Here is a 24,474-nt window from a genome sequence, read left to right as displayed (position 1 = left end):
GGTTAAAACCCCCATGTTTGTGTCAGTGTTGACTTATGTTCTAGGAACAAATGTTCACTGAAGTATGAAGGCTCATTTCTGACTTATTTCAAACATATTTTCTATAATCCCTAGGCCTCTGCTGACGTGTTTCATAGTTTTTGTCCTGCCTGGTCCAAACAAAGCAGGGAAAGCTTTGTTCCATCAGAGGATTGCTTAGTAGCTAGATATCTATGGTGCTCTCCATCAAAGCAATGCTCATGAGCACTTGAGGACAGTGATTTTAGGAAGTGCTCCACTGAAAGAAATCCCACCTGAAGTGGACCCTAAATGTAATGGTACAAGACTCTATACTGGACACAAGAAAGGTGAAGAAGCTCATGTCGCTCCTGTGGTGCTGTGTTGTGATACCCGCCTTTGCCTTCAGGAAACTGAAACCTGAAGAATGGTCATTTTCTGAAGATCACCTGCCGAGTTGGTGTCAGAGCCCAGCTCGAGGTCCAAAGCCACATTCCCTGTTTCAGAGACATCATTCCCTACATGGGGACTGCTATCCTGGCATTGTACCAGCTCTAATTTTTACTTAAAGAACAAATCAATCAGAGCTAACCTACCCATCCCTGTTTGAAGCTGGGCCAAGTCACAACTGAGCACCATTTATGAAATAGTAACTGGAGCTCTGGAAACTGAATTACTATATTTATTCAGCCTGAGGTGAAGTCTGTCACCAGATAATTGCAAAGGGGAATGAACTTATTCCAGTAAGGTCAGTTTTACCATTTCACCCCTTGCAAGCTCAGTTCATAGTTCCTGTTTGTTAACTGCAACTGAGCTGCACACGGAGGCTTTGTGCTGGGGATCTCTCTGAGAGGTAGGATGAAATGGTGCCTGTCCCAAAGAATTTAAGGAGAGGATGTTTGTCTCATGCAGGTTAGTAGCAGGCCTTTTTGTTTAAGCAGGACGATTTCCTATATTCACTGTACTTAGGAAACACTCTGATTAGGGTGTTTTCTCGGGGACATATGAGTCTGAAGCAGAGGAGAAAGAGGAATCCTTTTGTGGGGGAAGGAGTAGGGAAGCAAAGAAAAGTTTGGGTAGAGAGGAGTTGTGGCATGGTTTGGTAATGAAGGGCTGCTCGGGCAGAGGGGAGTGAAAGGTGTTGACACCCAAGAACAATGCAATACAGTGAATAAAAAGTCAAAATCAAGCATGCTGGATGAGTGTCTCTGGCGAAGGTTTTCTGTGCTGTTGGCTGCATGCAGCTGCGATCTGCATGCTGCCTGTCCCAAATCTACCAGCAGTTTCTCCTGAACTGGAACCATCTACAGAAAGGCTGCCAAAACCACTTTCCTGGACACTGAGCAGAGATGCCGGTTGAGCTCCCATCAGAGAATTGGCCTGGCTTCTGGGAATAGAGCCGCTCCAGTCACACCCCTTGCCTGCTCACTGCTCTTGGAGTGTCCAAACTATTGTTTGCAGGGCCTGAATTGCAGAGCTGCATGTGTGGAATAGAAACAAAGTTCCCACACCCAAAGAGCTGGGCAGCAAGTCTTCATGCCCTCAAACCCTCTGGGGGTGGGAGGTCATCACCAAGTATGTGTGTGTGGATGGTCCTACTCACAAAAGCTTCAAATGACCTGCTGTGTGGCACACTGAACTGCAGCAGTGCCAGGATGCTGCTAATAGTCCTGGAGCATTGCTTTAAATTCGGTTTCCCATACAACATCAGATCTGTCACCTGCAGGATACGAATCCCTCCATGCTAGTACCTACCATGGCCATTTCTGCACTTAGTACCCCACTCTTTCAAAGGTTTTATTTCCCCACACATCACAGCTAGGTCACAAATATAAATATTCATGGATCAGGTGGACACATGCTGTCCATTCTGGTCATAGCAGACGTCTGAATCAGCCTAATGGCTCCAAAGCTCTGACATCCATTCTGAGTCCAAATGCGATTATTATCAGTTCCTCCAGAGAAATCTTGCAAGATACTCTGCAGTGGTTGGTTCTGGACTAAGCAAGCTTGAGGGCAAATTCCTTCTCAGCACCGTGGCCTTGGAATCTTTTTATCAGAAGCAATAAAGGACATTTTTCTTTTGGAAGTCTGACATGTTTTAGATAGTTACTATTCCAACACAAAATTTGGAGACCATTATAAATACTATCTGTTTCTTAAAAAAAATAAATCTCGCTTAGCTCTTGTGCCCTGTAGCACCCTGAGACAGTGAGTTCCAGCTAATCTGATAAGACAACAGTAAGCTCACGTGCAGCATTGTGGGGTGTCTTCTTGCTGTTGGGTTGTAGAACTGGGAGTTCAGGATATCTCTCTTCTGTAGCTTGTTCAACATTTCTGTGACAGCTCCTTCCATCTGCCCTCCTTCCAAGTCAAACATTACTCACTGCTCTGCCTGGAGGTTAGTCCCCAAGGCCAGTTCCTCTGGGTGAGGGCACTGTGGCAGGGCTATATACAAGTCGGCCAAGGAAATCCTACCTCCCACTTCTCTCAGCTCTCCATCACCATCACCTCTCGAGGGTTCAACAGGATGGCAGAGGACCCAAAAGGAGTCATGGTGATAGGGGAGTTCCTAGAGGGTGGCAGGTGAACTGCTCCAGCCTCTTTTGACAAAGAAGCTTTTGCAGAACTTGGGGAAAAGCAAAGCGTGGAATTTTAAAGCAAACATCCCAGTGGGAACCCAAAAGTAATGAGTAGCTGCACCGTCGAGCCTGCCTTGGTGCAGCTTTTCACTCTGTTCACCAAGGGATGCTGGGATAGCCCCAGTGTACATGAAGACAACATGCCGCTGGAAGTCTCCATTGAGTGACACAGTGCTGACAAGCCCTGGCCCCATGATAATTTAGTAAGGGTCCAGTTTGACGTCATCCAGCTCTCTGATGGCAGCCATTGCCCTAAGCAGCAGGACTCCTGGAGATGTAAGGCAGCACATGTTCTCCTGGACACAACGATCGATGCTGGCTCTCAGGAAACCTCAGTGTGTGCTGAAATGGAAGTGGAAATGGTGCCTTTTCATTAGCACGCAGGAGTACTGGCATGTGCCTGCTTCTGTGCCAGCAGGTATTAATGCCCATCGGAGCGTGCCAACCAGCAGGCACTGTCTAATCCTGCTGTTGTATAATGAATAAAATTATTGAATGGGGGAACTGAAGGTCAGAGAATGAGAAGGAAGCTGTCTGGTGCAGACCTGCTGTGCTCTGCAGGGCTCCCAGGGGTCAGTCCCCTCTGGTGCCCTCCTCACTCTTGCTCCTAGGGGCCTAGACCAGTGCTCTTCTCTAGATCTAGATGCCCATGTTCAAGGGGAGGCTATGAAGACCCCAGCTGGAATAGGAGGAGCAAGACTGATTTCAGCTCCAGATACGTCTGCCCACTTGTGCTATACCCAGCCATAGCTGGATATCAGAGTCCCATCAGTTTCAGGCCATTACTGAAAGCTAGGGCTGGTGCCTGACAAAACAGATGGAGCGTGTCCAAGGGATAAGCCTTCCTCCCCTTCAGCCCATCACAGGCCTTGCAGTGTGACTGTGCCATTGAGTGCAAAAGAGCGAGTGGTACCCCAGAAAGAAAGGATATTTCTGGTATTACAGTGCTGTAGCACTGCAGGCACGGAAAATGGACCAAGAGGCAGCAGTGGCAGGTGGATGTCCAGACTACCCACAGGTTAAAGACACAGAAAGTGAAGGGAAAGTGGAAATGTGGGAGGAGGGTCTGAAGGAGGCAATAAACCCACGTGATTTTCTTGTATCAGCTCTTCATTATAAGCAAAAGATTCCATCCCCAGGTCTCGTCTCTCCCATTGTTTAAAGAACTGACTGAAGATAAAGATCATTCAGTTCACAGAAGGGAGAAGGGGGTTGCTGCATTACTCTAGGGCCTCATGGAAGAGTTGGATGCTTAAGACTTTGGATGGACTCCAAAGGGAGCTGCCTTCGAGCAGCCTTCAACTGAAACGGCTAATCTGTGGTCTGAGGCATTTGGGGAGGGCAAACAGGGTTCTTAGGATTGTATGAGGTCCACAGAGAGCTGAATATCTAATTAATTTATCCAAATGCAGAATTCCCTATCATCTGCTTTTTTTTTTTTTTTTTTTTTTTTTTTTTAATTATCCAGAAATAGTGAGAGGGAACCAAAAGCTGAGGCTAATGTACAACAGCTCTGTTAATCATTTATTAGTGTTTGGTTGGTGCCTGTAATGTGTGCATGGAGATGGTTCTGATGAGCTCTGAACTTCTGGTTCCCATCTGGAACCTCTTGCTGCGCCCAGACTTTGTTCAGATTTTGTTTACCTTCAACTGGCCATCTGGCCTGTCACCAGGAAATACATCAGTACAGGTATTGATCTGTGCAATTGATTTTGTGTCACCTTCTCCTCTGGGAGTTTGTTCGCATGAGAATAACTCAGAAAACACCAAGTTCAGAATGCCACCATGGACCCCCATGAGTCCTCTGCCATGACGATGTCTCCTCCCTGCCAGTGAAACTCCCTGTAAAGAAATGAGAGTTCAAATACCAGTCAGTACCTGTTGGTACATTGACCAGCCAGGACTAAGAAGGTTAAAGGCTTGGGAGGTTCAAATTCCTTTATTCTCGTTTAGGCCAAATGACAGGTTTCTGTCGATGCCTGAAGAACATCATGAGGATGTCTTGTAAAAGCCAGCCCACTGGGGTCCTTGAGCAACATTTGCTTGAATGTTGAAGGGACTTGGAAGACAGTAGTCTTGTCCCTAGACAGGCTGGGTGGTTCCTCTGCTCACAGCTCCTGGGTTCTCATGGGAAGGTGGGCATTCATCCTCCTCCCCTGCAATAGATAGTCTCCAGATGTCTGGGATTTCCCTGCCACCGCCACACCCTTGGGAGTTCCACCATCCTGCTGGTGCTGGGGAGGTGTTGGTTATAGGGAGGGAGCTGGAAGGAGAGAGGCAAGAAAGGGACTATTTTGGAACTGCAGGCAAAGATCCTGGGCTGGTTTTGGTTCATAAAGCCAGCTCCCAGAGACACATGGAGCGAGAGGCTGTCTCTGATGGGAACATCCGAGATCATTAGCTGATCTGGGGGCAGCACTCATCTGTGTACAGCCTTGCACACTCATAGTCTACCTCTTCTTACAGCCACTGCTTCCATCATCCAGGTTTGTCCACTCAGCAGCACATGGGGTCTATTCAGGCTATATGGCAAAGCCCAGCAGCGTATAAAGCTCAGCATCCCCAAACATCCCCTTGGCCCTGAATGCAGGTGAATATAAACTAAGAATTATACAGGAAGAAAAGACTGCTCAATTTTAAATAGTCACTGAGAAAAAAGAACATTTCCTAGTACCTGTTTGTCTACCATTCCCGATAGTAAGACACGCCTGATGGACAGAAGGAAGCACAGTCCTATAGTCATTCCTGTTTCCATTCAGTCAGTGGCACAACCAATAGCCACATGCCATAACCCACTGTACTCCAGGCCCTAACAGAGGTGTGTTGAATGTCTTACTGCGTGGCTGTGGAGCATGAGCTTTCTTCGGTTCAGACTAGATTTCCTTTAAGAAAAGAATGTACTAGAGGGATTACAAAGAGAGCCAAGGGATGAGGTAAAAATAATAGGAGGAGCATTTTCAGGAAGAATAAAAACAAACAGTGGCATTAGAGACATATTTATTTATGGGCTTACAAAAAGAATGGGTGGAAATCTGCTAACAGACCAATTTTCTGTCTCTATTGTCTTCTGCTGTAGCTGTCCTTAATTTTGCTAGTCCCTTTTCTCCACTGGGTATGAACTGGAGCACTTGCTAACAAGTGAAACCAAACTCTTCTATCCTCCTCACCTCAAATTTGGCTCCAAACCCCAGAGTTATGCAGCTGGAAAATGTTTTCAATAGCTCAGAGGACATCTGATGTTATTCATCCACATGCGCTGAGCTTCTGAAAAGGGTTGCTCCACACATATTTTGGAACCTACTTTCAGGCACCAACATTTAAAAGGCTGGGCTGCACTAGGCAGCTCTCCTGCTGCTGCACTATAAGGGAGGGAATAGGTCAGAATCTACTCTAAAGCAGCAGCTTTAGCCCTAACATTCACAGTCAGCACCTGCATTTGGCAGCAGGTTAGCCTTCAGGCATTTTTTGGTCTATAGACTTAACTTAAAGGCTCTTGGATGTGCAGTCCTGCCCTGAGCTCCTCATCAGCCATGCCGATGTGCAAAGGAGACCAGGGTGAGCTGATACTATAGTTATACGGGGCATCACTTAGTTCTTTGCACCTCCCTTTTTTCTCTTCGCAGCTTTTCAGACAAATGGCCAGCACACTTACAGGGAAAGCGGGCTGATGGGGAGTACCTCAGTCCCTGCCAGCTCTATGGCAGTCACAGACCTTGCCACAGATGTTAGCAAAAGTTTCTTGCTGACAACTCTATTGGCATCTTCTTCCTGCTGCTCACCTGGAGGTCATCCCGTTGGAAAGGCTCTGGGGATAAATCTCCACTGCATATTCATAACTTGCATGTGTTCTTCCAAGCTATCTCCCCTTCTTGCTTCCCCCTTCGCAAAGACAGTGCTTTTCTCTGCTGCATCCAGCCCAGTGGTGGCAGGCAGGGGCTGCAGCTGTAGAGGTGCAAGGTGGGCTTTTTAGTTTGATCAAAACCACTGAAACCCAGGTGCAGGGAGGGAGAAAAATTTCCATTTACTACTGGGAGTCTCAATCTCAGGACTCATATGTGAATAATAAGACTAGACAAATTAGATCCTAATTGCTATCAGGCATATTCATCAGCCCTTGCAGCTGATGGATGTTTTTCCACTGAATTCATTGCCTTGTGGATTAGGACCCGTGGACAGAGGGTGCAAACAGAAACCAGAGCTATAAAGTCTGACAGAGAGCCACCCTGGGGAAAGAGCTGTCTTGCAGTCCCATGTGCGAGGAGAAGGCACTCCTTTGAGAGAAAGGGGGTAAGGGAGAGGCTGGAGCTGATCCTCGGTCCTCTGCAGTGGGGTAGGCAGGCAGAACATGAGACCTGGGGATTTGGGGCGATTCCCACCAAGCAGGAGATGGCTCTGCAATGAGCTCCGTTTCTTCCAGGGTCTGAACAAGTTCATAAAAAGAAGCTTGCAGGCTTGAGGGGCTGAGGGGCAACGACTCTGTAACCTGCAGAAAGCAGGCAGGTTGTAAGACTTGCGCCTGTTTTCAAGCATCATTTTCAAGTGGAAAAGGCTTTAGTGTCAGATCCTGGCTGCTCTTTAATGGCACTGCTTGAGGCACACAAAGACCTTTTTATCTTTCCCCCCTCCCTCCCCATCTTCCCCACTCTCTTCCCAAACTCCTGCCTTCTCCTGCTCCCCCCAGAAGGGCGGCCAGCCCAGCTGGGGCTGGTGCGTGCCTTGCCAGGGGTCAGAGAGGCTGGTATGAGCTGGCTGTCGCATGGGCGAAACGGCACGTATGCACCGCCGCGCTGCGCCTTGTGCCTCCGGTTGCACAGCAACCCAGGGACACACGCTCGGGTCCCAGCCAGCTGCTGCGGCCAGCCCTGCGACACCTGGTCCTCAGCGGCCCTCCAAAAGCAGGAGGGGAGCGAGCATCCCTGTTGTCAAGGGAAGGCTCAGCTGACGGTGCCCAACGTGAGGCTCAGGGAGTGCACAGCAAATGCTCCAAGTTCTTGGCAGGCCAAAACCGGGGCTGCTGGGTTTATTTATTTATTTTTGGTGGGGAGGAAGGGTATATAGAGAGAGGGCTATGATTTAAATATCTATCTTGTTGCCAACCAAAAATGTCAGCGGGGTGTTAAATTACTATTGACTTTGCTGGCCAGCATCTGCCCCCCCCCTCACCCCTCTAACTCAGCTCTCCCTGCGGTGTCTCTCGCTCAGCGATCAGGGCTGCTATAAAGGGAAAGCAAGCCTCACCGGCCGACACTGGAGACGTTTTATTCCCCCCTTCCCCAGCTGAACCGGCTGGCCTCCAGTAGCAGGGGAGGATGGGGCACTGTGCTCCCCCCGGCCCTCCCTCCTGCCAGACCTGCTGGCCGCCTGAATGCTCCTTTTGATTCCAAGTTAATAGCCTGCCCTTTGCAGAACCGGCTTGCTTCCCAGCAGGCCCCACAATGGGTGCTCCAGGGGGTGAGGGTGCCAAGGGGGGATAAGAGGACCATCGATGTGCTCTGACCTTCTGACTTAAGTCTGGTTTTGGATACTTTTCCCTGCTGTGCCCCCGTAATGTTTGGCCAACACCAGATGCTTTCGCTTTCAGGCTATTTCATGACTTTCAAGGGGTTCAAGGCTTTTAACCTTTTCCTCCCGCCCTTCACAGATATTCAGGTTGAGGTATCTGCTCAGCTGGGATCTTCATGGGGTGAAAGGAGATAAAGTCCTCTGCACTGCCTGGTGTTGCCTTTCATAGAGCTCTCCAGCAGGGCTCTTTCCAACAGTTGCAGGGCACACAGGGGCCGTGTAAGGTAGGATGTGGGCTCAGATGTCACCCTTGACTGATCTTGAGCTGCCAGTGGGGTAAAGAGATGAGGTTCTCAGCTGGGATCATGTTGCCAAGGGCTTAGCTGCAGGGAGGGGAAGGTGTTGTTGAAGGGGTCTCCTGGCACTAGCACGTGTAGGGGAATGGAAAAGGTGAGGCCAAGGGATCCTAAAAGTCAGGGTTCAAAGGAGAGAAGAAGAGCCATAAGAACCTACACAGAAGTAGCTGACTGCCCCTCACCCAGGGGAGGCCAGCTGACATCAAGAGCCCCAGATCTTGTGCTGCAGTCAAGCTAGCTCTGGAAACCACACTGGGCAGCGCTTAATCCTGTGAATAGGCCCATTTGTCCTATGGGATTTGAAAGCAAAACTCTGTGTACTGTGTGTTAGAAGTCAGGGGGGGCATACGGGCAAAAGAATGGGCACTCTGCAAAATCAGGAGCTATACGTTAGCAAGGTTTGTGCCAAAGGAAAAAAGTTAATGACAAGCAGTGTGACCCTGCAATGACTTGGCTTGCTAAGCCTGCAGGCTCCATTTGATTTTGCTTCTCATTAATAATATCAACCACTTTGCTAATGTCTCTTAAATGAAGTGACCTGCGTGAGTAAGCCATATAGCAGGACCTCATGAGTGTGGGATCAGCAGGTAGCATGGACTGAAGCAGGGAGGGTGTTCTGGACTCCGGATGCTGCCTGGGTGCTGAGGCGGTGGTGAAAGACACCCAGGAATCCACAAATTAGAGTGTGTGGAGTAAATGAGGAGGCGCAATTTGTTCCGTGCCTCCTCCAATCAGTGTATCAGGGAGTTCCAGTTGTTCCAGCCCAAAATCACCACTTTGTTGAGTTGAGACACTGGCAACAGCAGATTATCGTCAAACTTTCATCACCCAGGGCTGAGTGTGAGCGTGAGAAATTTCAGCCCAGGGGCAAAAAAAACCCCCAACTCCAAATGGTTTCAGAAGGTTGCAGAAGCCATTGAAAAGAAGTGCTTAAAATAAAAGTGCCACCTCAACTATTAAAGCAGCCAATGTGTAAGTGCATCCTGGCAAGGAGCAGAGAAATTGCATGGTCTGATGTGGTCAGTGCAGGATTCCAAAAAGGCGTCTGACTAAGTACACCATCAAATGGAGGACTTATCCTTGTTCCAGCAGGATATTGAATCAGGGTGCTGTGAATCAAAAAGCCATTGGGCTGCCTATTGATTTAAAGGCCCCCTTTTTGTTAGCAAGTCTTCTCCTTACAGTCTGCAGCCACAAGAGTGAAGGAGGCTGGACTGCGGGCCGTGTCTTTTGTGAGGAGGTAGGGGTGAGTTTATGCCCCCCTTGTAGTATATCTGGTGCTTTCCTGCTCTGCTCCCTGCATGGAGGGATGACACAGGGGTCTGATCAACACTACTATGAGACAAAGTGGTTCCAAGTGTCCAGGACCACATAGGTCTGTACAGACAGCCCAGCATAGATCTTGGCATGCCTGTACTTCCCCAGCTCCAGCTTATCTTTTCATGCCACACATCCAGAATGTATTGCACAGCCGTGCATATTGCAAAAGCCCAATTTATGGCAGCCCCTTCTACTCCGTCTCAAGACTGCTCACTCCCAGCTTCCTACAGCCTTATTGCACAAGCAAGATATGGTGGCCAGGGCAGGAGCTGTGCCAGTTTTAAGCCCCAAGCTGGTATGCCTACTCATTACTCCCTGGTATTTCTGACATCCCTGCTGCCTTTTTCTGTTTTGTTTTCCCGTGAGTGGAAAACAGTTTCTCTTCCCTTCGTCAAATCATCTCCTTCAAATTCCTCTAAATGGCTTGCACCTTTTGTCTCTACTTTCATCACCATCCTCCTTCATGGCATGGTTGGCTCCCTCCTTCATGCCTGATCCTGCCTTGCCTGTTGGTATCTGCATAATCTGCATGGAAAGCTCCTTGGGGAAAGAGGCTGGTCTTGCTTGCTGTTTGTCTAGCATCAAGTACACCTCTCATGCTATATAAATAATTAACAGGCATCTGTCAAATGCAGATGAGAGCACATCTGCTCGTGAAGCCTCTAGCTGCTGCTGCTTCCATGACAGTGCTCTCAGCTTCCCATGGAGGACTCATCTCTGGATGCGTGAGGAGATGTGGTAGAGGGTAGCTGGCTGTGGTACAACCATCACTTCGGGGAAACTACACTGCAGGGCATGGGCTGTAAAGCTGAGTCATGGTTGTAGGGAAAAAGTTTAACTCCCCTTGCTGCCTCGCTGTGTTACTGGTCCAAGATCTTTAGTGGCTTCTCTTTATTACTTTGCTGCATCAGACTAAGGAAAAATGTTAGCTTTGATGAGTTGCCAAGTCTTCACTGAATTATAATAACTACTAGAAATGCTATCAAGAGTGATTTTAGAAAGAACAGGAACAGATATATTTACGTATTAGGTCCTCAGCAATTTCAGCTGGCACTGATTGAGACCTTTGGCCGTAAAGGGCCACATCACAGTGGAAAGAGAATGCTTCTGCTCAGAGAGGGTGCCTGTGCCCTGTAAACCACAGGGCTGTGCTCTGAGGTGGCAGCCAGATTTAAGGGAGAGTTGGGAGCAGGCTGTGGGACCCTGCTTTCATGGAGCTGTCACAGCCCCCACTGTGGAGGGATGCTTGCTGGCTGTGGCACTGGGGGGAGCAGAAGTGGTACTCCCCCAGTGCTCCCAGTCTGCAGGGGCATGTGCCTCTCTTCCAGACCCTGCTCAGACACTGAACCACAATGCTGCATGCTAAGGGCCAAGACTGGCCCTTTCCAGGTTCCAAAGTCTGCCTCAAAGACAAGCCAAGGCAAGTCTCTTATGACTTTGGGATGCTGCACATGGCAGCGTCATGTTGGAAGGCTGGATATTCACCTCTGTGCCGAGCAAAAAAAAAACCCCCAAAAACCACCCCAAAACCCCAGCCCCAGACATCTTTCCCTGCCAAGAACCATGTTTTTCTTACACAATGCTGTGCAGGGGGGTGGCTACTCTGAGAGCTAACCCAGAGTTGGCTGCAGGACCTAATAAGAAGCCATTTGCTACCACAGCAGGAAATCTGTGTGCAGCCTGAGCCTGTGTCTAATGACAGCTGGATGGCAGGCTGGCACAGGAACATGACTGAGCCAGCTGTGTGAGGGGCTGAGCATCCTCACAGGATCAATCTCTTCCTGCAGAGTGAGGTACTTGAGAAGTGCCAGGAATATCGTGGACTCATGTTTGGAAACAGATTGTCTCAGCAGAGACCCCATTAAGTTGACGTAGCTGCAAGAAACATCTCATTTAACATCAAGCTATGAAAGCCAGGAGGGTTTTATATGACCCACAAGCAAGAGACATGTCTCAGAAGGTAATTTGATGTAAGAACAACCCATAGTGTTTGTGCAGGACTATGGCAAAGCCTCACAGGGCGCTTGGGTCACAATGGAGCTTGTCTTAACTTTGTTGTTATTCCGGGGCCCAGCACTACAACAGTAATCCAGACACTGACACTCAGTGTTTCCAATACATGCAAAGAAAGCTTTCCTGAGCTTGCTACTGCTCCCAGTACTGTCAACCCAACTTGTTCCTTTTGCTAATGTGTGTCGGCTCGGCAGCCAAAAGAAAAGCAAAATACATTTGAAGGGAGGGAGTGGAGAGAAATGTTATGAAATAAAAGATCAGAGGATCAAGAGCACTTTTGAGGCTCAAACATGCCACACACAAGCTCTGGGCCTGTGGTCAGCCGGAAAACATCAGTTTAAAATTCCACAATAGCCCTGGTATTTAATCCTTCTAATGCAAATTCCCCCCACCCCAGTCCTAGATCGGCACTACTACTGTGGTGGCACAACCCGAGCCTTTAAGCCCTTTTGAAGTATGCAAGAGTCCCTGTTTCTCAGCAGGAGGGCTGGGAAGCTATGTCAACAATGTCAAAAATGTTCCTGTGATTACTGTACCTTTCTGAGCAGAAACCAGGAGAGAAAGCAATTAATGCCTACTAATCTGGCTCATAAATAAAACTTGTTCTCCATGGAAGCGTCATCTCTGTAGCCCCTAATTAGGATGGCTGTCTGTCACCTCCAAGCCTGCAACGGTAGGAGGAAGGACACCCATTGTCTCCCTCTGCCTGACACAAGATGTACACTTCTGCAAGTGAAGTCTTGTGTTTGAATGTAGTTGCCAGCAGTACTGTGTGCCTCTGTGATATTCTCCACGGTTCAGTTCCCAAAACAGCCAGATATCACAGGACCTGAGCACTGGGGTCTTGGCCAACCCCTGTGCTGAGCAGCTCTAATCCAAGATGTACAAAGGGTGAGGCAAGTGGAAGGAGCCAGAAGGCACAGGTGTTGACATACGATGGTGATGAGAACTGTAGACTACTCCAAGTCAGACAGAGGGAGAGGCACAATGTGTATTGGCAGATAGTCTAGCCTTATCAACAATTGAAGTGCATGCCAAGTATTTCCACCAGCCTCCCCTGTATAAGCAGGGTGACTTCCTATCAGCATCAGCAGTGAGACCTTGGAGAGCCAGGAGCACTGCTTACAGACCAGTTCTCAGAGGGCATCAAAGCGTGTCTGCATTGCACGGTCACTCCAGGTCTTCGGCACATGGGTGCTTTATCCTTGGGTGTCCTGAGGGTCTCCCCTATGGACTGCAAGAGGAGCCATCTGCTCCAGAGCAGAGGAGAAGCCTCCTCTCTTGGGTGAGGCATCTCCCATAGAGACCAGACTGAGCTGGAGCAGAGCTCAGACTGTCTCACAGCCCTGCACGAGAAGTGTATGTGTAAAGACCACTGCTGTGCACTGAGAGGGAAACGCGTGCGAGTGAATGGGCTGAGAGGAGAGAACAAATGCACCATATGGGAGAGGCAACGGAAACATAAAGATGGTCGTGCCTTCTGAAAGTGTGGAGGGGCTGGACATAGCTGGTAGGGTCCTGGCAGGAGTACCTCAAGTACCTCAAGACAAGACCAATAGAGAGGTGATGGGATGAACCCAGGACAGCAGAAAGGATGGCGATGGTGGCAGGTGTACAAAGGGGAGACAGCTGAGTGCAGCTCAGGAAAACTGACCTTGTCATTGAAGGCCCATGCATGTGGGAAGTTTGGTGGGGGTGGGGGGAAGAATGGATGGTAAGGCTGGAGAGGACCCGGTCATTGTTACTGTGGTGCTAGTGGAGGTGGTCATTCTCAGCACCTCCTGCAGGATATCCAAGCATCTGAGGGATGGGCCTCACAGCTCCAAGTGACAGAATGTGGGAGGCAGAACCTCATCTACACCTTTTTGCTCAACAGTAACACCAAAACTAGCCACTGAGATGTAACCCAGGTCCCAGCCCCATTGCCTGAGACTGGGTCCCACCTATTGCTCCTCAGCATCAGCACCTGCACACACACACGGAAGACAGCACAGATGGGAGAGGAGCACCTGAGGCATTGCTTTCTTAGCATCAAAATGCCAAGCCATTCCCATTTGTGTACACCACCCTTGCTGAGCTCAATGCACCTTGCAGGGAGAAGCACACCTTTGCCTGGAGCTCCTGTCCACAGGGATGCAGTCTTCCCTCACCCTCCTGGCAAAGCCATGCTGAGGAGCTGTGAGACCCACCTGCGGCCAAGCACAGCTGCTGCCAGGGCAGAGTGCCTTTGCAGTGCTTCAGATGAGCCTGCAGGAAGCGTTACCTCTTTAACTTCAGTAACATAAAAACTCTACTCCTAAGTGACAGAGGGAAAAAACATTTTCGATCCTGCTCCACCCTGCAATGTGCCAGGTTGCCGATGGGCTCGTTCTCCCTGCAGAGAGCGAGGGGTGATATAGGAATGTGTGATTCAGGAATTTGTGATATAGCATTTTTCCCCTCTGTTGACTGTCCAAGACTGTGATGAAGCCAGGCTTGGCACTACCGTCCCCATCAGCAATTCTGCTAAGAGGAATTTGAGTTTTTATGGTCACTGATAAGATTAAACTCTGTTGCAGCTGGCCAAGGCAGACTCGGCTGCAGGCTGTGTAGAAGCACTGCTGTGAGGACAGAGCGAAGGTAGTTTGGTTGCTCTCCTTGGGAATTCCCACACTTGCAAATGTTTGGATTTCATCTGGGCTGCAGTCTTAACTCCACGCTTGCTGGTGTGCAAAAGGCCTAGACCTGTGGATCAAAAGGACATAAGTCCCTTGGGGTAGGTTTGTCCCTGCTTCCTCACTGAGCTCTGCTGAGACCTGAAGTACCCCTGTGCATCTCCTGCAGGACAGGTGCTGAGGGGCAACACCAGGTACAGCTCCTCTTCCTCCTCTGGGGATGATCCTCCTTAAATGGGCCTCAGCAAGGCCAAGAGTGGGAAGATGATCAGTTGTCTATGATCTGCAGTTCTCCTCCTTACACAGCCTGGGGAACCTCTCAAGGGTCTCCACTGAAGAAATCTGCAGCTAAATAGCAGTCCCCTGGTCTTACCTCTGTTATGTGCCTGCAACATTCACTAATGCCCCCACCTCCAGAGCTGCAGAAAACATTATTCCCCAGCAAATACAAACAAGATTTTCAGCTCCTACCTTGAAACCTCTGTCCCATGTTGAGTCAGCAGCCAAAAGGAGCCTGGGGACTTGTTGGTCCTCCTTCTTTTTCCTTGCCAGCCCTCCAAGGCACCCTACAGAGGGAGAGCGGCTGCCTTTGCTCACCTCTGGTTCCTCTTCCCACCTGGAGGGCCGTGTTCATGCCCCAGGGCCTGGCACCGAGGAGCCCCAGTGCCCCAGGGAGGGCAGTGCTGGTGAAGGAGGGTCAGGAGGGTTGCTGGCAGCTCATCTCTGCTGTTTGTTTCCTCTGCTGGTAGGTGGAGGTGTTGCTGGGTCCAAATTATGGGGTTGTTCCCCGTAACTCACCCTAATACTATAAACTTCAAAAACCCTACTCTTTACCAAATGAACTATGGCTCTGGGCACCAGCTTTCAGGTATGCCTAATAAACTATATTTTATTCTGTCATAAACCCTAGTTTTCCTTCTCCCTCTGATGTGCTATAAAGTCTAAATGCTAATGTATGGATTGGCCTCTGACAGATGCACCCTGAGAGACAGAGGGCCTATTCACTTCACCTTTGGTGGGAAATCCCTTCCTTGACCTCACAACCCACTCGTGGAGCAGATATTCTTTTGCTTGAAAATCTAGGAGAAGGTAACATTGTGACTTCGGGGGTTGTAAGGTACTCAGTTCTAAGTCATGCCTTGGACACGGGTCATGATCTGGGTGAGGTGGGACAGAAGGGAATAAGAAGTGCTGTGTCAAGCTAGCACAGCTCTCTGGGAGCTCAGCTGTTTCCTTACACGGGGGCACTGGGTACACAGGAACCAAACTGGGCGACCTGAGGTCCTCCATGCCCTTTCTGCTTGTGGCAGGGAGGTAAGGTATTGAGGGACAGGTGGGCAGCACTGCTTCCATTTTAAGAGAATTATTCATAACGAGCCCAGCCTGCTGCTGCTCTCTCTCTGAGATGCCATCCTGGTCCTGCGAGTTGTCTGTAGGGCATGTCTGCTTCCACCGTGGTACCTCATGAAATAAGGCAGTGCTGTTAATTGGGTTTACAGACACCAAGATCAAGGAGGTCATGTTTGCCTTTGCAAAGTGACTTGCCCCAGGTATCACGGGGGAGGCTGTAGCTTAACAAGGAGCTAACTGAGGCTTGCCTGTGCCTGGGGCAGGGGATGTAAAACCCTGCTGTGCTCCCCTGCAGCCATGGTGATAGTTTCAAGGGGCTGTGGGGCAAACTGAGAACTGGGGTTCTGCATCCTGCTGGGGTAGCCATGGGGCAGTCCTCAGGAGAGCGCCTAGGGGAGTCAGCAGCAGCTGCAATAAATTAAAGGAATAAATGTAATGAAATATTGGCAGAACAAGATGTAAGAAGAGGTTCTGCCCTATGCCACATAAACAGGGTAGGTGCTGGAAGACCTTGCTCCCAGCCTACTGGGGTCTGGTCCCACTTATGTAAGTGACAACAGGGACAAAATCTGACAGAGTTTGAATTTCACATAATTTTAACATGGGTGTTCTTGGAAATGATGTGCAAAGCAGCGCCATAGCTGTGACCTGCACTTTGCCACACAGGTCCGTTAGTCCAGGCTACACAGCACTTGCCAACCTGCTATGGAAGTGCTTTCAGCCCAGGCTGGGTATTTAGCCATTACACAGAGCAATTCCCATCACTCCAAGTGCTGGTGCTGATGTTGGGAGCTGCAGCTCCTGGAGATGGGGGTCACACTACAATCTGTGGGGCTTCAGCGATGTCATATTTCAGCAAGGCTGCCACCAGCAGAGGTCCTGAAATACCAGTTTTAATTAAAAGCTGTATTTTCTATTGTGCTGCACAGTTCATACATGCTGACTACTGCTCTTTCACCTCGCCGGGGCTAAGTCCACACTCTTTAAAATATGTCATGTGTCAGTCAGACAGAGCCCATGGGGGCTATAGCGCTCACAAGCCAGAGCCAGGTTCAATCAGAGTAATGTGTAGGAAACAAATGGAAGAGGACAGGGGAACGGTGGGGGTGGTGGGAGGAGGTCCTGGATGAAACAAAGAGAAAGAGGAGATCTTGGAGGCAAATGCGTGAAAAGAAAGAAAGTAAAAAAAAGGAGGTAGGAAATTATCTGTGGTAAAGAAAGACCAGATGCCTTTCTAGGGATCTGTGTATTTTAGGCGCTGAGTATGCCCAGAGCTCTCCTTCTGTCTCTTGTGAGCATTGGTCCATGTAGAAATGCCCAAGGGGGAGAAAGAAAGAACTATTATGTTAGCAGTGGATGGAAAAAGCAGATGTATAAAAAGTTTATAGAGTTACATGAAATCTCTCAAGGACTACTGAGTGGAACTGGCTTTCCAGGCTAGACATCCTCCTGTCTGCTACAGCAACTCACACCAGCCTTTCTGATGAGAAGTTTTCATTTTTTTCCAAATGTTTTGCGATCACCACTGTCCATCTGGAGCCCTCTCTTCCCAGCGCAAGGCTCGCCCTCCTTAGCAGCCTGTGCACGACCGACCACTGTGTCTCCTCCAGCAGACGGCTGGGCTCTGCCCGCCCTGGTGCGTTGGTGTGATGGTTATGCAGGCTGCTGCAGGCAGCCAGGAAAGCTCTCTGGAGCATAGTCCCAAGTCTAGCTGGAGCTGAAGGCTGATGAGTGGGACGTGATTGTCCCTTTCTCACTCTGACAAATCCAGTCTCCTGGCCACACAGATCTGACCCCCCACTGCCTCACTGGAGGAGTCTCAAAGGCTGCTCCAGGGTGTCTCCAAGGGGCCCTCCAGCCGTGGTGTCTTGCTAGTGGCACGTTCCCTCTTGCCCTGTCCACATGGTTCACCACCCTAGGGACCACCATCCTCCCCAGAAAGCTTGGCTGGTGGTTCCCTGGCTTGAAGTCAGCGACTGCGAGCTGGGAGGAGTTGGGTCCATTCGCATAACGCATGGGTGCCCCGGGCAAGGGGTGGCTGTGACCCTGGGGAGGAGGTGTAATGCAGGGGAGAAGGCCATGAGCTCCAGTTAGCATCTCGCCCTGTCACCGATGACAGAAGGTAGAGCTGTGCCGCCTTATCTTCCATCACCTGTAGATGGCTCTTTCATACTCCGGTAAGGCTGGAGCAAAGCTGCCTCAGTCCAGCACTTAAAAAGCTCCCAGTGATAGGGCTACAGTGGCCTCCAAGAAGGAAGAAAGGGGAGGAAAATGACCCCCCTGTAACCTCCAAAACTATGTTTGGCTCACAGGGAAGCAGAAAGGAAAGCTTAACTCCTGTGCCTGCCCTTTCCTCTGACTTCCCATGCCTAAAATGAGTAGTTGCTCATCTTTCCCGTGATGACATCACAGAAACAGAGCTGTTGGAAATGACCTCACGCTCCTGCCTTCCTGCCTGTCAGGGGTACAGGGCTGCCGGGACACATGACTGGGAGGCTTCGGTAATACAAGATGGGAGCTATTCACTCTAGCTATATTAAGAACATTTCACAGGCTCTGGCTTCTTGGTTTAGTTCACTCACTGGGATCTTGTGTCAGCAGTTTTGAAAACACTCCTCTCTCCAATAGCAGTGGAAATTTGTAGGCTCCCTGTGAGACCGACCCAGCACCCACAGCAGTGGTCAGAGTGCCAGAACAGGCTAAACATAGCACTGCTAATTTTGGAGAGGTTAGGTGATCAGATAAGGCGAGATGGGGGCAGGAGGAGAGGGAGAGTGTCAGCGATGCTGGTGATGTTAGGCAGGGATAAGTAGGAAGGGATGGTTAAAGGGTCTCACTAGTGGGCTCCAAAAAGGAGTAGAGCTATTCAATGTCAGTATCTGGCTGTAGAAACCCACTTCTCCTGCAGTGTTCCCAACATAGCTTCATAAGCCAACTCCCAATGCATGCAGAGTATGCCCACCTCTCGTATAGGGTAACCAGGCAGGATCCTGCGGTTTAGGTAACCAACCCAGTCAATGCAGTGGACTAAATGATCTTTGCCACCGAGAGCAAAGAGGCACTCTCACTTTGCAAGTGACTGGGAAAAGTTTTAGGAAGTTTGCACTCAACACCCACTTGCAACCGTGCTTCTGCTGCAGTTCGTATGAATCCCACAACTCTGCTGGTGCAGTGTTCCTCAGCTGAGGAAGGACAAAGTAATCTGTTTTAGCTTAACCTACTGCTAAAGCCGGCTTGCACTGAAACAGGTGAGGGAGAGCTCACAGAGAGTAACTGTCAGCCAGCAGGCAGAGACTGGCAGCTGGGCTGCTTAATATCTTTGCTGGCTCTGTTTAGGACCACAAAAGGATGTTTACCTCTGTCCTGAACACATCAGTCATTAGAATGGCCTAAATCAGCTCTGGAGGCTCAGGCATATGGTCTGTCACTGGAGACTGCCATGTGTCAGCTGGGCCAGAAGAATGGATTTTGTGTGTGAGCACCTCACAAATATGAGGTAAAGGGTGCAGGTTTCACCTCTGCCACCCAATGCACATAATGCCTTACTTGCTGTGGGCGAGGAGCCTGGGCATGGCTAGGTACTGTGGCTCAGCTGATGTCTTGGAGCTCACAAAGCCATTACAATCAGTTGCACTTCTGAGCTCCACAATTAAAGCAAGGGAGCAAGTGAAGAAATGGAAAAAGCAAATCATTATCAGGTGGACACCGCTCCTTTTATAATCCCAAGCTCCTTGATTCAGTGGCTAGGGAGGCAGTATTTCTGCTGACAGAACCAGATGTAAGGCCATCTAAGGCACGGGGGGGCTCTTCCCACCTAATCAGGTGCAAATGCACAGCTTTGCATTTCGTTCCCTGAGCTTGCTCCTGGGACAAGAGCAATTTCCCAGCAGGATCTGCTAGGAGAGGAGAGGTTTGTAAGCTGCCTGGTTTCTAGCTGACTCAAGTGCCAACTGAGTTCATGGTCTGGGCATGTCAGGGAGCAGCTTTCTTCAAACAAAAGGGGGAAGGCGGGGGAGAGGGAAGCCCTCCAGAGGAGCTTCCACTCTGCAAAGAGTTCCCGAATGGCCTCCCACTTTCACATGATTTGGGCATTCGGAGTAAGGACGAGTAAGCCCTGACAGAGCTCTGCTACAGGGTCAGGCGCATGCTTCAGAGACAAAAATAAGTATTGGCTTCATTTCCATGTTCCCTTATCACTAAACCACTGGCTTCAGCTTGGCATTGGCCACTGAACAGCTCTCTGTGCCAAGACTCTGGTCTTAAGGAAGAAATAAAGTTAGAAATAAATTGCTGGGCAGTGAGGTTACTGTGTCTCACTGAGCCATGACAGATGGGATAAAACCTTGAGAGCCCCTCTGAAGTGCTCCCTAAGGGTTACTTTACCCACACCTGCTCATTCTCCACCTCCCACCATGGCCATCTCCCTAGCTTGGCTGGCTGCTGGGTGGAGAAGTGCGATGCTATGTACTGGTGACTAGGACATGGCAGCTACTAGCACAAAGTGTGCAATTTCTATTGCATTCATCTGCAATTATTGTGCAACTGGGAGCCTATATTCATGTAGTGGAGGTCGTGCCACTTTGCAGTTAATTGGTGAGTGAATGTTAAAGAAATAATGAGAAGACCAATCTGCCCTTGTACCCAACCCCCATGACCATCATATGGTGTTGTTAGGTACTATACCCAAGCCATACCCAGTATTCCTAGTTTCCAACTGAGAAGAACCTTACTTTCACGGGAAATGGAGCAGGAAAGATCGCTATGTGAAACCATGTGTTCAGATCCCCTGGAAATCAGGAGCCGCCCATGTAAGTTCCCTTTTTGTGCTTTTCCTAAATCTGCTTTTCAATAACTGCACACAGTTTAAGAGTAATTTTGGGACGTTCAGTGGCAGAGCCATCTTTTATGTGGCCGAGAAGGCAAAGCTGCAGGGATTTGGTCCTGCAGTCAGCTGACACTTCCCATGTAGTCTTACTACTTGTAAAGGTTTCTATCTAAGCATCCAGAACAGAATGTTACTTTGACTCCTGTTCCTCAAACTGTGACTCACTTACGGATCCCTATCACCCCATCTCACTCATCAGGGCTACAGAAGTAAAGGTTAGCATGAGAGCTTTAAAGGCTCAGCCCTCAATTTAGAGTGAGACGATGCAGAACTGGATGTTCCCCGGATGACTCCTCTACATAAAGCTCCAGTAACAGAGGTCTCAGCTCTAGCCAGACTTTTCAAGTATGTCCTGCCAACGCTCTTCCCTGCTCTCCCAGTGCTGGAGAAAGGCCTGAACCTGGAGTTAGGAAGGTCACCAAGCCTTTTTGTGGTAGCCTTAGGTAGGTTATTCAAGTACAAAATCATTTTTTTCTAGCTCCAAGGAGAGCACAGTGCAAGCTTAGTGCCTTCAGAGAGGCAGCTGAACTCTGAAATTGAGTAACGCTTGATCTTTTACTCAGAAAGTTGCTTCTGTCAAAGAGCATCATATCCAAAGGGAGGCTATTACCATCTGTCACTTTCAGGTGCACAGATTTTGCCACCTCGGATTTAAGGGAGACTCTCAGAGGCTAGGACACCTACTTCTAATAGCATGTTCCCTTAAGTCTCTTCCCTTAATTCAGATCTATGTGCTTCCTATGGTTTGTTTTTAAATATGTCCCATGGTAAATCTTTCTATTCCTCTGCTACATAAAAGCGTGCATCCGTTTTATGCCAAGCCTTCCCCTGTGGCTGGCAGCAGTGGAGAAGAACAGCACCAAAGAGATGAGTTTATCTCAACAATTCTGGCTGGCAAAAGTCAGCTGTGGGAAGAGCGGACACGTTGCTCGGTGCTTAAGCACAACTACATCTCTGTACTCAGGTGTCTATACTCAAGGGTGCACACACATTCATTATCTGCAAACCTTTCTTTTTCTTTTTTTTTTTATGGATGCATTTTCGGCGCGTGGGGAGGCCCATGCCTAGGAGTTTGTACATGTGGCAGCAGAACCTTGTGTGTGCTCATCTCAGCTAATGACAAAGAATCAACTTCGATTAAAGATCTTCTTAACATTTGAGAGCACGTTTTCCTGGATATATTAAACTGTGGTCAAACATCATCCACATGCTTTGCAATGGCCTCATTACAAAGAAGACAGAAATGATGAAAGTTTTTAGCTAGAGCGAGGGTGTGTCAGGCCTTTGGATCTGAGTGTGTAAACAAGGGCACAACAGATTTTGTGAGTATAAACTCTGCAGGCCTATAAGACTAAACTCCTGTGACATATTTATGTTTCCTCATACACAAATCACATTGACTCTCACACTCCCCTATCACGCGGAGTCACCGGACTTCAAACGGAGTGGAGGAGGCAGCTGGATTCACTAAACAACATCTTGGGCACTATGAATGTATGCCAGATAATAAGGGGAGAATTGCAATTAAAATGTCAAACTGTATCACATTTCCATAACAAAGTCAGAGAGGATTTCCCTCTCTGTGCCTTTCCTTTCTGTTTAACTTGTCTAGGGAGCTGAGGCTGCTCTTCCCTTGCTGTGGTTTTCAACCCCTGAAAGACATGCAAGGTATATTGTTCTTGCAGTATTTGCTTCCTTCATGAGATAATTTGTTGAACACTTGAGTAAAACTGTGTAACAGAAGGAGCCAAAGTTGTCTCAGAAGGAACTATTTATAACCTCTTGCTCAGCGTGACGTCTGCTTACAGAGCTCTGCTCTTTGCTCTCTGCTGATAATACCTCCACTTTGCTCTCCTCTGGATCTTAGAGGGCTTTCTGAATGCGCTACAGTCTTACAAGGCATATAAAGCTGATGTATGTATGAAGCAAATAAGGGGAATTTTAATGTGAAATCCAGCGTTGCATAGGTTCATTCTCAAGATTATTGCAAAGGTTGTCTTTGACCTTTAAACCCTGACTCCAGGCAAAAGCTTGAAGCTGTGCTAAGGTTGTCCAAGACTGAGACAAAAGAAGTAATTATGGAGAGCTTCAGGTGTTTGGCAATGATAATAACCACTTTAGACTAAAATATTAGTATCTCTATCAAGTTTCTCTCTCCTGCCCACCTGGAAATCATGTGGTGACTTGCCAAAGAAGGAAGAATTAGATCCTAAAACAGGAAAGAAAAATTTCAACATAGACCAAATATCATCAACTTGGCAAAAATATGTTTCCCAGGCAGATTTTCCTGCAGATACGTAACTGAGTGACCATTTGTACAATGTCTCAAGGCTATTAGTGCTGTAAGCATTATCAACTGTTGTTTAGTGGTTGCTGTTGTATTTGACATGCAACTGGGAACCAAGATGGAGGTTGCTTCCCATAGCAGCTGGCTCTTGTCCCCTTGAAGAATATCTCAAGCTCTGAGCCAGCCCTTCCTGACCTCCATAAACACATTCCTTGCTTTTATATACTGTCATAAAGGAGACCTTGCTCTGTTTTGCCTGGCTGTGGCTGTCCTGGCCTTGCACAGGCACATCCAGCAGCTGGGTGTAAGTTTGAACTCTGGGATTCCTGCAGCAGCACCATCTGTGAAGGAAAGGATGTGGAAACAGATGCTACCGGATAATGTCTGAAGCCACTGAAGCTGCCTTGCAGCTAGGAAGCCCCAGGCTGATAGCATCCCATGTTCCCAGGCATCCCAAAGGCCATGGACCTGCTGAACGGAGTCATCGAAGAGGATTTGGTTCAGTGTTTCTTCCTCATGGAGCAAAATTGGAAGGAGGCTCCAGACTTTTTTGTGGCAGAGGACTGTGGAAGCACTTCTTGGTGACATGTACTAGCACCCACTCACTCCTTCTGCGGCACCTCTGAAATCCTTCCACCTCTTGCCACCGAGGGAACAAAACACAAGAAGAATGGCCTGTTGAAGAAGAGGAGCAGCATATTTCCATGTCACTTGCACGGGTGTCCTGTTGCAGAGAGACCTTTGTGGCATCTTCTGAGCTCAGCTATTCAGCTGAAAAGGAGAGGAAGTGGTTAAAATGGATGTGAGCATCTCTGTTCTGCTTTCATCCCAGTGCTGCAATGGACTTCCTTGAAGCAGCAATAGGCTGTGTATAAAACAAACTTCAACAGGCAACTCTGCTCCTTTTCCACCATCACTGTCACTGGTTTCCTCTCCATCTTCCCTGCACACACCACCTCTCCATCCTGCCCCATCTACTGTGGTTTTCTGCTTCTCTCTAAAGCAATTCAGGACCACCCACAATATTTTTAAGGGGCTTCTCTACAGAGTTCAGCCATCAGTTTACAGGTACCTTTTTTGCAAGGGCTGTTTCCTTATGCAAGGTGCAAACTCACTGTGTCTCCCAAAGGGCCCCACAACTATCTGTAAACAGTTTGTGACTGTAACATGACAGCTTTCATTTCCACTGACTGCCCCCTCCAGCGTCAGATCTGTCCGTGCCGAGGTGACGGAGCCCCTTCCCTTGGTCGGTGCCTGTTCCCACGCTCACTTTTGACCAGGCACCAAGGACCGCACAGCTGTAGCAGCCCAGGACTCAGCTGGTGTGACAGGATGTGTTTCTTCAGCAGATCCTGAAGCCCACGCCAAGCTTTTCCTTTCCCTCCCTGCCCAGCTGTGAGGTCCCCAGCCCTTCCAGCTGAAACTACACCTTCCTCCTTTCAAAGCTGGGTCACTCTGAAATATCCTG

At 48.9% G+C, this 24,474-nt stretch overlaps 1 long non-coding RNA gene across 1 annotated transcript in view; it reads right to left on the bottom strand.

Moving 5' to 3' along the window:
• Window positions 1–2,159: 2,159 nt before the first annotated feature.
• The window catches only part of LOC308071848, a 47,135-nt gene continuing 24,820 nt past the window's right edge, over window positions 2,160–24,474 (bottom strand). The window contains exon 2 of the long non-coding RNA XR_013931334.1: window positions 2,160–23,777. This is a non-coding gene — a long non-coding RNA (uncharacterized lncRNA). The remainder of the gene's footprint in view (window positions 23,778–24,474) is intronic.

The sequence above is a fragment of the Falco punctatus genome (assembly GCF_963210335.1).
Source record: "Falco punctatus genome assembly, chromosome: 12".
Taxonomy (NCBI): Eukaryota; Metazoa; Chordata; class Aves; order Falconiformes; family Falconidae; genus Falco; species Falco punctatus.
The sequence above is the reverse complement of the archived record's forward strand: the minus strand, read 5'-3'. Positions and strand labels throughout refer to the sequence as shown.